Below are 13533 nucleotides of genomic sequence, written 5' to 3'. Positions count from 1 at the left end.
GCCTTATAGAGGAAAAAATATATGCAATTAATTTGTTACGCGTAACACCCACTATTGAGTTACGTAATATTTGAACAGACCCTAAAGTAACTTTATTTTCTCTTGCGGTGAAACGGTATGAAACGCTGAAACGCTAACGCTACCGCAACAGCTGCTGATTGTGGCCCACTTTTGACAGCGCTGTCAGAGAAAATCGTTCCCGCAGTCGCCGCCATTTTGTGCGTTGGGCGTTGATTTTTGCTTCCGCTACGTAGCCCAAAATGTCGCTGCCTCTCGCTCGCTCTCGTGGGAACCTCGCATGGAGCTGTCCCGCTCGCTGCACCGACGATCGTCGCTCTTCACTGTATTTTTTCCTTGCGATTCGATTCGAAGTTGGTTCAATTTTCCTGGCTGGAAATCTTTGATTTCGCTTGCAATTTTGCGTATCAGGTAATTAAAAAAGTGTTCAAAGTGATCCTGGGAGTGTGCGGCATTGGGGTGAAGTGAAATTCCCGGGTGAACAGTGATTGGGGAAGTGGTAAAATTGATTTCTGAATTTCGCTGATCGGTGGTGCTGACCCTTTGGCGAAAAAAGGGGGTGATTTCTTTTTTTCTTCAGCTGCTTCCCATCGCTCGGTTCGTTGGGTTTAGATGAGGCTGTTGGAGTGGTACAGCTGGGGGGAGGGAGCACCAGCAGCAGCAGCAAGAGTTTCTATCCGTCCGATGAAGCAGCAGCAGCAGCCAGCTACAGCCTAGTCAGTCAGCCATTCAACAGTGCTAGCAGGAATTCAATATCTTTTGGATGACAAGACATCAAGAAAGAAAAGTGGAATGTCCAGTGCATGTCTGGTTCCAAAAGGGTGATGCGGAAATAATTACAATCAAACGTTTAAAATCACCCGGATATAAATCCCAATTCTTGATATGAATTATTTTTTCAAGTAAATATTTTTATCAAAAAGGAGATACGTAAGTAGACAAATTCTTATTTAACCACTAAAAACGACGAACAAATTTTTTGAAATCCTAAAATAGCAGGTTTGAATGAATGATAATTTCAATATTGTCATAAACAAACAATTAGATTTCTTCGATTTGTATTTTCAAAACAGATCAATCCAGGAAATTTAGGTTGATGGTTGAAAAAAGGTTCGTTTCGCTATTTGAAAAGTTTCGATTTTGTTCCTTGTGGATTTGTGGTAGTGCAGACTTTCATGTTTGCTTTGCGTTTATGTTTAGCTGGTCCTCTTTACTACAAAGTATACCCGCATACGAAGCTACTGAGGTGTAGAAACAACAAGGGATTCATTGCACAACCACAGCCAACCTGCTCCGGTCGGTCGGTCGGTCGATGTAATCAAAACTTGCTGGCGACGGTGTTGCCATCCTCGAAATGCTGGTGTTTATATTCAACACCTGACTTGGTTTACGTAAAGGAATTATGGTTTGCACGGGGGAAAACCTAAAGGTTTTCATGGATTGACTGTTTTGGTTTTCAGTTAGCCTTACGAGCAAAGGCGTGGGATTGCCAATCGAATCCGATTTTCGTCCGGTCTGCTAGGATATTCTCCGGTGGGAAACAATTTCGATTCCCTGTGCGGAATGTATATACATATATTGTGCTTGTCAGACAGGATACGTATTCACGCAAATTTCCGATATAGGAAAACTTGAAATTAATAATTCTATAATTAATAACAATCTGTGAGGATTCGAGAAATCCTTCGAAGAAAGTTGATAAACGTTTCCCTTAAATGTTTTGCAAATTTAACATTTTTTCAATATTTTTCCACTGGCGTTCTTCAATGTATTACACGCAAAAAGCAAAAAGCCTAACATCTAAGGTCAATTAATCAAACACCTTGTAAAAATGATAAAATTACACATTCGTCGGTATGCTGTAGAGCAGTGGCGCTCAGCATTTTGGACGTTTTTCCCATTGATTTGTTTGTCTCACAATGAAAAAAAATCTTTTATCAAGTTAGTCCTTGGACAAAATCTTTCAAATATATCTATCAGCTAACGGTATTTAAACGAATATTGGTGTTGAAAACACTCCGTACGACTTGAAATTTTGTAATCAAACAATAATAAACAAGGAATTTCCATTAAAACATTAATCTTTACAAATATCAGCTAATTGTAACAGTTTCGTCTTCACTTCTTCCAACATCTTCATTCGTACTCCCGTAAGTCATGATGTGACTTCTTGAATCCGAGCTTCATCAACAGCTGATTGAGCTTCTCTTTCCAGCATTTGGGAGATTGCTTGAGACCGTACAAAGACTTCTGAAGCTGGCAATCTGTATCCGCATCCGTCTTTACACCAACATGAATGGCCATACACTCAAAAAATATACACGTTACTATAAAGTGTTTTACACTTCGATTTGCCCTACTAGTCAAACATGTGAAACTCGAGTGCGAAACACTTTCAGTAACTCATCATGTCACATATTACTTTGAACAGCAAAACACTTTCGGCAGAAGTGTTTTATACTTGAGAAAAAATGTTCTTTGCATTGTATTCAAAATGGTATTGTATTGAAATCAAAAAGTATTATTTTTGTATTGCAACAGAAAAAGCTTTGAAAGTGAATGTTGTTACTGTTCGATTGCCATGTTTCCAATATTTCAATTTCAATTCAATTTTGTTAATATAAACCGAGTATTATAATTCCATTTAATATTTGTTTACCAATATTTTTAAAAAATTTGTCTATCATATTTTTACATATTATTTGTGCAACTTACAACCGGATTTTTGAATTCCAACGATTTTTCTCCTATTAGTCGCAATCTTTATCAGCGTATCTGGTTGCGAAAAATGTGAACTAGGGTAAAACGACCTATTATGGAGGGGTTAAGCACCGTGTCAAAACAAAATTGATTACATTTTTTTTTCAAAAATTACCTGTTGGTCGATTTTTACATTGTAGTAGTTGAATAGGATGCTCGTTAACTATAGTTTCGTAAATATTACGTCAATTGTGCTGAAATTATGTTGTTTTGTTTTTATCACAATAAAAACAAACTACCGCAATAATAGGACGCAGTTGCCTATCGTTGCGATATTTTTTGAAGGTCAGTCCTATTGTTGCGGTATTGCATGTAATTCTTATGGAGAGCGATACCGCAACAATAGGACCTTAGCACTACCGCAATAATAGGCTCAAAGGATTCAAATTTTTAACGAAAAATGTTGATTTTTCATCGTTTTGAACGGAATTTTGTCAAACAAAAGCTGTTCTAGTCGTTAATTCGAAGAGTTTTAGCGTACCCACATTTGTTTGCAATGGTATTATATCCAGAATGGACTACTTTAACACTACCGCAACATTAGGGCATACCACAACGATAGGACGTTTTACCCTAGTTGCCAATACAATTGTTTTTCGCGAGTTCAAAATTTGATTTTCAACTGGTATCATAATACCACCTACCTGTTGTTCTCTAACATTTCTTATGTTTCGGTTGATAATTCCTCCGGATGCTATAAAGAAATAGAAAATGCGTACAATGTATATGACGGTTGCCTATTTCTTTTAAGTAAGCTGTATCTACCTTAAACACAAGCTCTGCTGTCTGATGGGTTAACGATAGAGAAAAACATCTCCTTTTAGGTAGTATTCGAATCCTGAAAATAAAAATAATAGCAATACATGTTAAGAAATATTATTCATTTTTCTGAATTGAATTTTATAAATTTTACTTACTTCCTGATAGAAACATCTTTTTTTTTTGTGAGACCATGGGACGCCCTTCATAATATACCAACTGTCGAAACACAAGCTCAATATTTTTTCCAAAGCATAACATTGTTTGATAAAGTGTTAAGCACTTCAAATTGTATGGATTTTACTTGAACAGTGTAGCCTCAGAATACACTTCGCTGTGAAAAACAAAGCTATCGAATCGAAAGTGTTTTACACTTCGAAGTCACGGTTACTGACCAGTAGGGCAAAACCAAGTGCTTTCCACTTTAATTAAATAATCAACGCACTTGATATCCGAGAGTGACTGGAAATTGAGTTCTCAAGTGTAATAGCTCTTGAATTCAAAGGGTGAAAAAGTTTAATCTGAAAAGATATACATTTTGAATCAAATTGTGGACCTACTTTGATATTCAAGTGCAAGAAATCTTGGATCGAGCGTTTGGATTATTTTCAGTGTAGCTTTTTTATCTTCTAGCATTCAGGAACGCCGTCTCTACATAATAGTGCATCATAGTCTGGTGCACTATTATATTAGTCATTCACGACCAGCCTAGCTTTATATCGCACTGCTTTTCCATCAGCATTGTCCTTAATGCAAAACACCTACTTTGGTTGTAGAGGGTTTGATATCCGTTGGACGGTGAAACGCCATACATGATCACTTTCCATCGATTGTACTTCCTCACGCACAGCCTGCAGCCAGTGGTCCCGGTCATCATCGTTCTTGTATCTTCTTGTAAGATATGATGATGTATCTAAAGAATCAAAGATTCCAACAGCTGATGTCGTTCTGAATCCGGTTAGAAAATATAGTAACTTATCTGGGAGCCTGCGTCCACGATCGTTACGCCTAGTGGTTGACTCTAAACAGTCGTCACTTTTTTGATGCGATGGGAGCGCCTCTGGTTGAATTTCTGCTTCCAATTCATTCAGTTCATCACATGGAGGTTCTTAAACCATACATGGTTGCGCTCTAGTGTTTGCCGTTGACCTGAGAAGGTCTCCTATTACATACCTTAATGGGTTTCTGAATAAATACTCAACACCTCAAGGGTTTGTATTTGAGCAGAATGGAATGAACATTGTACGAACGGTCTAAGCATGAGACATGTTGGTGTCTAAGCATGATTCCGTGAACGGCCACTTCTTTCTTGCTGTCGCCCATAACCTATTGACGTCCGTAGAACTTTGCAGTCAAGAAAAGACTGAACTTCGGTAACTTGGAACAGCTCTTTATTATAAACGTGTGTTAGGATTAACGGTTTGAATAGGAATGAAAATGTTGGAATTACCAAGGGGACTTGCTGTAACAGAAGAACAGTTCTTCTTCTAACTGATCTTCATTGGGGAAGCCTTCTTCGTTGAATTTCACGTCGCTTGCAATCACAACTCTTACGTGGTTTATCAGGTGAATCTGACTGGATCTTCCAGTACTAATGGCGTGAAGAAAGAAGTTATGCGCAGAGCTTAAAATATTCATCTTCATGAAGCAACTTCGGTCCGAATTTTGACAAACATCGCATGAATATTCAAAACATACAATGACTTAGACAGACGACTACTCCATAAACTCATTCATTCGACTGTCACTGAGTGTGTTTACTATGTGCAGAAATAAACGTAATTAGCATTGTTTATGTTGATGTTAACCTGTGAAAGAGCCTCGCAGATGAAAATCGGATTCAGTCCTGTGTGATAAATCACTTTACTCATTTGAAACGTGTTCAGATTTCAGATAATTTATCAATTTGTAAAATGTGCATAAATATTCAATGACTAATATTCAACTGAATATTGACAATCCAGAGCCGACTATGAATGTGTCGGAAGTGAACTGACAAATGAAGAAAAATGGACTTTACCAAAATTTTTCGATTATTTTACACTCTGGTTATGCGTTTGATCAGGCGAGCCTGTCGTGACTACATGTCACTGTTTCAATTACATGGAAAGCTTTTAGAATAGAATTAATGTATCTGAAAGCAAGAAAACTAAATTATAGGAGACCTTTTTGAACGATTTTATTATCCGACCTCCAGACTGTCGGGCAGGGCGCATACCCATTCTCACCCCCCAGACCCATTGTCACCCCCGACGACGGTATTGCAATATAGTGATTTTGAAATGAATGCAAAACTGATTGACGGCTGCCCTTAGGTATAGGACCTTTTCGCGTTGCTGATGTATTGATGCAAAATAATGTTTTGATTATTGGACAGGGAATGCCGTCATTTGGTCATTGTGCTTCGAAGTTATCGAAGAAATCATGTTGAAGAAACAATCAAAGTCTCAAAGATTTGTTGAGAAATGATGTCAATGAGGATCGCTGCGAAAGCTTTTGCTCGAAAATTACCAATAATTCCGCTGTTAACTAACCTTCCTAACGTGTTCGGGTCAATATGACTCGAATCGTACTTTTAAATTGTAGTAACTTTCTAACGCAACAATGTAAAGATCTGAAACTTCTTGACTTTTTCTATTTCGTGGAAAATCATGCTCCTGAACGTCGACCTAATTTGTACGACGTTCCTAGGACTAAAAAAAACTCCCGATGTTCAGGCCCTATTGACCCGGATTTGACTTAGCAATATCTCAGATATTTCTCAGCCAAATTCACCCGATACTATTTCACAGATGACGAATCATGGTGTTCTACAGATGTTCTAGGTTTTCCAAACTATTCTGGATTACAGAGCCTTGGTCCACCAGGTCAACTACGCGAAACCAATAGCAACCCATGGTGACCATACAGGGTCTTTGAGGTCATGCGCACAATTCACGATCTAGATATTTTCACACCAGATGTTCTAAGCTCTCCAAATCATCCTGGAGTTCGAATCACCAAGTCAACTGACCTCAATACAAAGCCAATAGCAAGTCATGGAGTCCATACATGCCCTTACAGCCTATGTGCATGACTTAAGGACTGGATATTTCCAAAAAGGATGTTCTAAGTTCTCCAAATCGTTCTGGAGTTCAGACAAATTGATCTACCAAGTCAATTGGGCTCGGTACAAAATAAATAGCAATCCATGGTGTCCATATAGGCCCAAACTGAATGTTCGAAGTTCTCCAAATTATTGTGGAAAATAAACCAATAAATCTTTCCAGTCAACTGGGATCGGTTTCAAACCCGCTGTAACCCATGATATATACCCTTAAAGGCTATGCACATAGTTTACATTTTGGATATGTCCAAATCGGATATTCTAATTTTTTTAAATCAGTCTAGAGCTCAGCCCAGTTGGCCTACTCAGTCAATTGGGTTCAATACAAAATCAAAAACAAACCATTTTCATCCAGCGGCGGCGACGTGGCGGCGTGGGCTAATTTCAAGCGTCAAAAATTATCCGGAATTTCTTCAGAAGTACCTCAACGAATTCCTTAGGATTTTTTTTCCACGAAGTTCATTAAGATATTCCGTTTGACATTTCTTCGGAAGTATCTCCAGGCATTCTTCCGGAAGTTCCTCCAGGATTTCGTCCGGAAGTTCCTCCATGATGAAGTCCTAAAGTTCCTCAAGGATTTCGTCCAGAAGTTCCTCCAGGATGTCGTCCAAATGTTCCTCCAGAATTTCGTCCAGAAGTTCCTACAGAGTTTTCGTTCGAAAGTTCCTCCAGGAATTCGTCAAGTGTTCCCAGGATTTTCGTCCGGAAGTTGCACAAGGATTTTGTCCGGAAGTTTCTCCAAGATTTCGTTCGAAGGTTCCTTAGGATTTCGTGTGGAAGTTCCTCCAGAATTTCGTCCGGAAGGTCCTCCAGGAATTTGTCCGGAAGGTCTTCCAGGATTTCGTCTGGAAGTTCCTCAAGGATTTCGTCCGGAATTTCCTCTAATACTTTATTCGGAAGTTCCTCCTGAAATTTCTTCGGAAGTTCCTCTCAGAATTCTTTACGAAATTCCTACAAATTTTCCATTAACATTTTTCCAGGAAGCTTCTTTAAGAATTGGGAGTTTTTCCAGGAATTCATTCATAAGTTTTCAATTTCTCCAAAAACGCTTTAAAAATTTCTCTTGATTTAAGATATTGCATAAGAGCTTTTACGAAATATTATCTTGAATTCCTCCAGGAAATGGATTATTTAGATTTTTAACGGATATTCCACTAGAATTTCCTTCAGTTTTTGCTCAAGGAATTTCTCCTAAAATTCTTTCCTGGTGGTCGTCCAGAAATTCCTCCAAGAACTCTTCATAAATTACTTCGAGAACTCTCCAGAAATTCCGACTAAACTCCTTTCGAATCTCACATAGAATTTCTAACATAGGCGTAACTAGTTCCGATGCCTAGCGGGGTGGGGGGTGGGGCTAATAGCCCCTTAATCTATTTTTGCTAAAGTGAGCCTCATTTCAAAAATTCTCGAACATTTTACCACTTCATCAAGTTATCAGTGGTAATGTGACAAATACGGTCCAACCACCTGATGCAATTGCAGATCAATAACACTCATTCATATTCTCTTTTCACAAGCACGTGCTTTCTGTTGTAGCCCAAAGTATCGAAGTGTGTTTGTTTTCCAGCCGATGATTGCTACAACGACTCAAATTGATATTGTATGGCTATTGCGTCTAAGCGTAGTAGCGATCGACTAGCGTCAGGTTCCCACCGGTAGGCAGTGGATATTTTTGCATATTTCATAAATATTCTATCTCAAATTAAAAAAAAATAATGCAACATTCCTCCAAGGATTCCGACGGGAATTTGTTTTTTTTAACTTGATTAAAATGTTTTTTTCAATCTACAGATTAATTTTAACACCGTTCCGACGGGAATCCTCTATGGATTCCTATAAGAATCCTTCAGTGATTCCGACTGGAATGTTCCAGGGAGATTCCGACGGAAATCCTCTTAGCATATCGAAGAGAACCTCCTGGGATCATGAAGGGAATCCACCAGGGATTCCGACGGGAATATTCCAAGAATTTGAACGGGAATGTTCCAGGGATTCCGTCGGAAATCCTCCAGGAATTCCAATATGAATGTTCCAGGTATTTCGTGAGCAATGTTCCAGGGATGAAGAAGCATTTCGCTGAAGGATTCCAAAGCAATATGTCGAAGGATCCCGAAGCAAATTGTCGAGCGACTCCCCGAATTAATCCTCAAGGGATTAATTATCGAATGATTTCGAAGCAAATCATCGAATGATTCCGAAGAAATTCATCGAGGGATTCCGAAGTGAATCACCGAAAGACTCCAAACTAAATCTTCGAGAAATTCCGAAGCAAATCGTCAATGTATTCCAAAACGGATCGTCGAATGATTCCGAACCAATTCATCGAGGGTTTCTTAAGCTAATCGTCTGAGGGACTCCGATCGTCTAGGGCTCCTAAAGCAAATCATTGAGGGATCAGAGGCAAAACGTCGAGAAGCTTCGAATTAAATCTTCAAAGGATTACGAAGCAAATCGTTGGAGGATTTTGAAACAAATCGTCAAGAAATTCCGAAGAAAATATCCAAACAATTCCAAAACAAATCTTTGAACGATTCCAAAGAAATTCCGTGGCAAATCAACGAGAGATTCTGAAGCAAATCCTCCATGAATTATGAGGGTTATCCCCCACAGATTCTCAAGGGTATCCCTCAACGATACCGAAAAGAATCCAGTGCGATTTTTTATGGATTCCGATTAGAATACTTCTATGATTCCGAAAGGAATCCTTTAGAGATTCAAGTGAGAATTCTTTTCGGGTTCTGATGGGAATTGCTCTCGTATTCTGACGAGAATCCTACTCGGATGTTGATGGGAATCTTTTTCAGAAATGAGAAACGCGCTCATTTTATTAAGTACCGTGACCTGCCCTAATTCCGCGCATCGCCTAATACCGTGGTTTTCATCAAAAATCATATTCTGGCTATCATGGACATCGTATTATTTGGTGAAATGTTCAAACAAATAAACCAAATAATGTGATGTCCATGATAGCCAGGTTCTGATTTTTTCTAATGAAAACCACGGTATTAGGCGATGCGGAATTAGGGCAGGTCACGGTACTAGCAGACCCGACGAACTTCGTTTCGCCTAAAATTGATTTATTCTCTGATTAGTTTTCGAGTTATGCAGAAATTTTTGTTTCATTTGTATAGGAGCCCCCCTTTCCAGAAGGGGAAGGGGTTTCGAACCACCACAGAAACATTCCATTTGCTTGATCAATTCTCGAGTTATGAAGAAATATGTGTTACGTTTGTATGAGAGCCCCCCTTTCCAAAGCGGGGAGGGGTCTCGAATCATCTTAAGAACCTTCCCCGGCCCCAAAAACCTTTGCATATAAATTTCCAATTTAAGTTTCCGAGTCTATAAGGTTCAGACAGACAGAAACTCATTTTTATGTATATAGATAGGGTGAATTTGGGAGATAACTCTTTTGTCTTCAAACTATTTCGGTAATTCATTACCCGAGCAAAGCTTGAGAGCAAATCGATAGTTATTTTGCTGTTGTGAAATCGCCTAATTTTGATAACTCAGGTTGATATCTTTTTGGTCTTTTTAACGGTTAAAAGATCATATTCTATAGCTCAAAAATCCTACTGTGACATCAAATCGAAAACTATTCCTGCTATCGATGAGAGCAAATCGAAAACTAATTTTGATATTGGTTCCGATAACAAAATAAGTACACAGTTTGATGTCAGATCATATAATTTAGAAATCAACAGCAAAATGAGATCAAAATATGTAATCAGTCATGATGATTCATATTTGAAAACAAATTATGATTTCGATTTGATATCAATATCTAAATATGTTTTCTATATGCTCTCATTATGTTTTCAGACTTTGCTCGGGTATATTATATGTTGAAAATTGATATCATTGCTAACTAACTTTTCAAATCCTAGGGGGGCTATTTTTTTTTTCTAGGGAGGGCTTGGATCCCCTAGTCTCCCCTTATCTACGCCAATGATTTCTAACCCACCCATTTTTCCGGAAATATCTATGTGAGTTTTTCTAGGTATGGAGCCTAAGAAGCTCCAGGAGAATAGTTTTCGAATTCTTCAGCAATACCGAATACGACGTCCCTCTTCTCTCTCTTCATTGGCATTACATTCCCCACTGCGACATTGCCGCCTCGCAGCTTAGTGTTCATTAAGCACTTCAACAGTTATTAACCTCGAGGTTTCTAAGTCAAGTAACCATTTCTGCATTCGTATGTCATGAGGGAGGCTAACACTATGATGCCATTTATGCCTAGGGAAGTCGAGACAATTTCCAATTCGAAAATTGTCTAGACCGGTACCGGGAATCGAACCCGCAATGCGATCCTCAGCATGGTCAAGAACACCATGCCAATAACGCTAGGTACAGAACCGATAGCAAGTTATTATGTCCATTTAGGTCCCTGAAGACCATGCATATGAACAAAAATTTAGATATGTTCTCATACGATAATCTGAGAGCTCAAAACATCATATTTGGACGAACATAGATTGTAAATCGTAAGCATGGCCGATAGTAGCCTGAATATGATGGGTTGCTATCGGTTTTGTACCGAGTTAACTTTGTAGATCAATTCATCTGAACAGGATTTGAATCCAAAAGAGAATGAATCGCTCACTTATAATGTCTGTATATACTCTCGATAGGCAGCATAACGTGAGCAGGGAATCAATTTTCGAGCAACGCCTAACAATATACCCTTTGTCGTTAACAGAGTTTGTTACTGACAAACGCACTTCGCGACAAACCTTTATCAGAACCTAAACACAATAGGTATGACAAGGATCATTTGCCTTGCATACTCTGATATTTCCGAGAATACGATGCAAATTTTGTAATCAGAATTATATTCTCGAATATATTCATAAAAGCAGAAACTATGATAGCATGAAATCGAAATTTGCTGTAGAGGTAATACAAATCAACGGGATGAAAAGTTAGCAACAAAATAGTCTACTTTTTTATTGCTGACAAAAATTTTCAGATCTTTGTCATTATTATCTACGGCAAAAAGCTTTGTCGATGATTATCTTTTGTTGCTTGTTTCGGAAGCGCATCCAAGAAAAATTGATTCCCTGACCATGAGAGACGTTTTTCGGAAGCTTTTACGGTAATGAACTGATTCGGGGGCTATACCACTTGATAAATTTCTTTTAAAAAGCCCCAATTGCGGGGGGGGGGGCGGCGGTGGTTGTGATGATGCAATTCAACTTGTTTTACACAGCTGTGCGGAAACAAAGGCCATCAACATTAAATGAGCTAGGACAAAGCGTTTTATTTGAATCAGTTTTTTTTTTTTCAACTTGAATATATGTACGATAGATTTGTTTTCATGGTTTATTATGTTTCAAAGAGGTTTTTGCTTCTATTTTATCGTTGTTCGTTATCTATTTAGAGCGATTTCTGCAAACCCTGTTCTTGAGTGAATTAAAATATTTAGAACAGTCGATTTTCACATTTTACTCAATGAGAACCTTCGATTTGGACAGATATAAATCGTCAACAATGTACACAATGGATTGCAACATGCGTTATACCAAGCACAGTTGGCTTGTTGACTTGAGCGAAAATTGGATTGAACTTCAGAATGACTTGAGGATTTAGGATATCCGGTTTGAACATATCTAAATCTTAAATCATGCGCATCGCTTCTAAGGACCTGTATAACATTCTTTTCCTCTTCTCCTTCTTCTTGACCGGCACCGGGAATCGAACCCAGCCACCCTCAGCATGGTCTTGCTTTGTAGCCGCGCGTCTTACCGCACGGCTACGGAGTGCTCGTTTTGCCTTATTCCGGGCAAATGCGTACTTCAATAAAAGTATTTTTGCATAGAAATATAGTATCTAGTATTTTTAATTTATAGAAATGACAGCGAATAACATAGTTTCTTAGACTGATACCTTTTTCTGGGGAACGGGTCATTCTGGGTTTTTGGTTTCTGGGGAATGGGTCATTCGGGGTTTTTTTTTCTGGGGAATGGGTCATTCTGGGGATTTCTTTTCGGGAAAATAGTGCATTCTGGGGAATATCATTCCGGAGAATTGGTCGTTCTGGGAAATGGAATTCTGGGAAATACCATTCTGGGGAACTGATTCTGGGGATTGGTATTCTGGGCATTGATATACAATCATCCATGAGCACCATAATAAGCACATTTTTGAAAATTTATCTAGTTCCCTAGCGTTTTTTCAGTATCCACCGATACACATTCAATAAAAATAATGGACAGCTCTGAGTGAACTGATAATGAGGAGCGCAAGCATACAAAAAGTATTCGATCATTTATAGCCAATATCATAAAAACATAGAATACTGCAGTTGATTACGAACAGTATTTGCCACTGTAATTATTTAGTAATCGAATCCTGACAAGAATTCCCGTTTTCTTACAATAAAAACCGAACTGACATCCTAAACGACCACTCCTACCACAACTTCGATATGGTATTGTCTTTGTTTACGTTCTTTCTCTGTCGAACGAAAACTGATTATTACCGTCCTCTGGACTGGGATCTGAATCTCCGTGCTGCACCCCGCGCCGTACGTTACGTGCTTTCAGACCGTATAATATATCATCGGATTGCCCATGTTCGTCCCGTCTCTAGCTCCTTCCCCGAGTTCCTGCATACATTGATTCAATAGTATTTGGGTGTATGCGCTTGTAATGCGCATTGCATACGTGCCACTTTTTGCCCATCGTCGCGACAACACCCACACAATGGCGATTGTTGTTCCTTCTGCGGGCAGTTTCTTTATTATGAATGTCGAATGCACATACACCAGTGCTGTTTGCTCAATAAACCAGTGAAAACAGCAACACTGGTTGGCTGCTTAACAGTGTGTTGGTTGACAAGGGGCGAATAATATCAGCAGCAATACGGCCGCGATCGGTGGCGGTAGTGAGTGG

General features: G+C 38.8%; 1 protein-coding gene across 6 annotated transcripts in view; it reads left to right on the top strand.

Annotated features, from left to right (window-relative positions):
* The first annotated feature begins 275 nt into the window (after positions 1-275).
* Positions 276-13533, top strand: part of LOC134212674 (uncharacterized protein DDB_G0283357) — a 119873-nt gene continuing 106615 nt past the window's right edge. For all 6 annotated transcript variants that reach the window (XM_062690727.1, XM_062690726.1, XM_062690724.1 and 3 more), the window contains exon 1: positions 276-429. The gene's annotated coding sequence lies outside the window, so the exon portion shown is untranslated. The remainder of the gene's footprint in view (positions 430-13533) is intronic.

The sequence above is a fragment of the Armigeres subalbatus genome, chromosome 2 (assembly GCF_024139115.2).
Source record: "Armigeres subalbatus isolate Guangzhou_Male chromosome 2, GZ_Asu_2, whole genome shotgun sequence".
Taxonomy (NCBI): Eukaryota; Metazoa; Arthropoda; class Insecta; order Diptera; family Culicidae; genus Armigeres; species Armigeres subalbatus.
The sequence above is the reverse complement of the archived record's forward strand: the minus strand, read 5'-3'. Positions and strand labels throughout refer to the sequence as shown.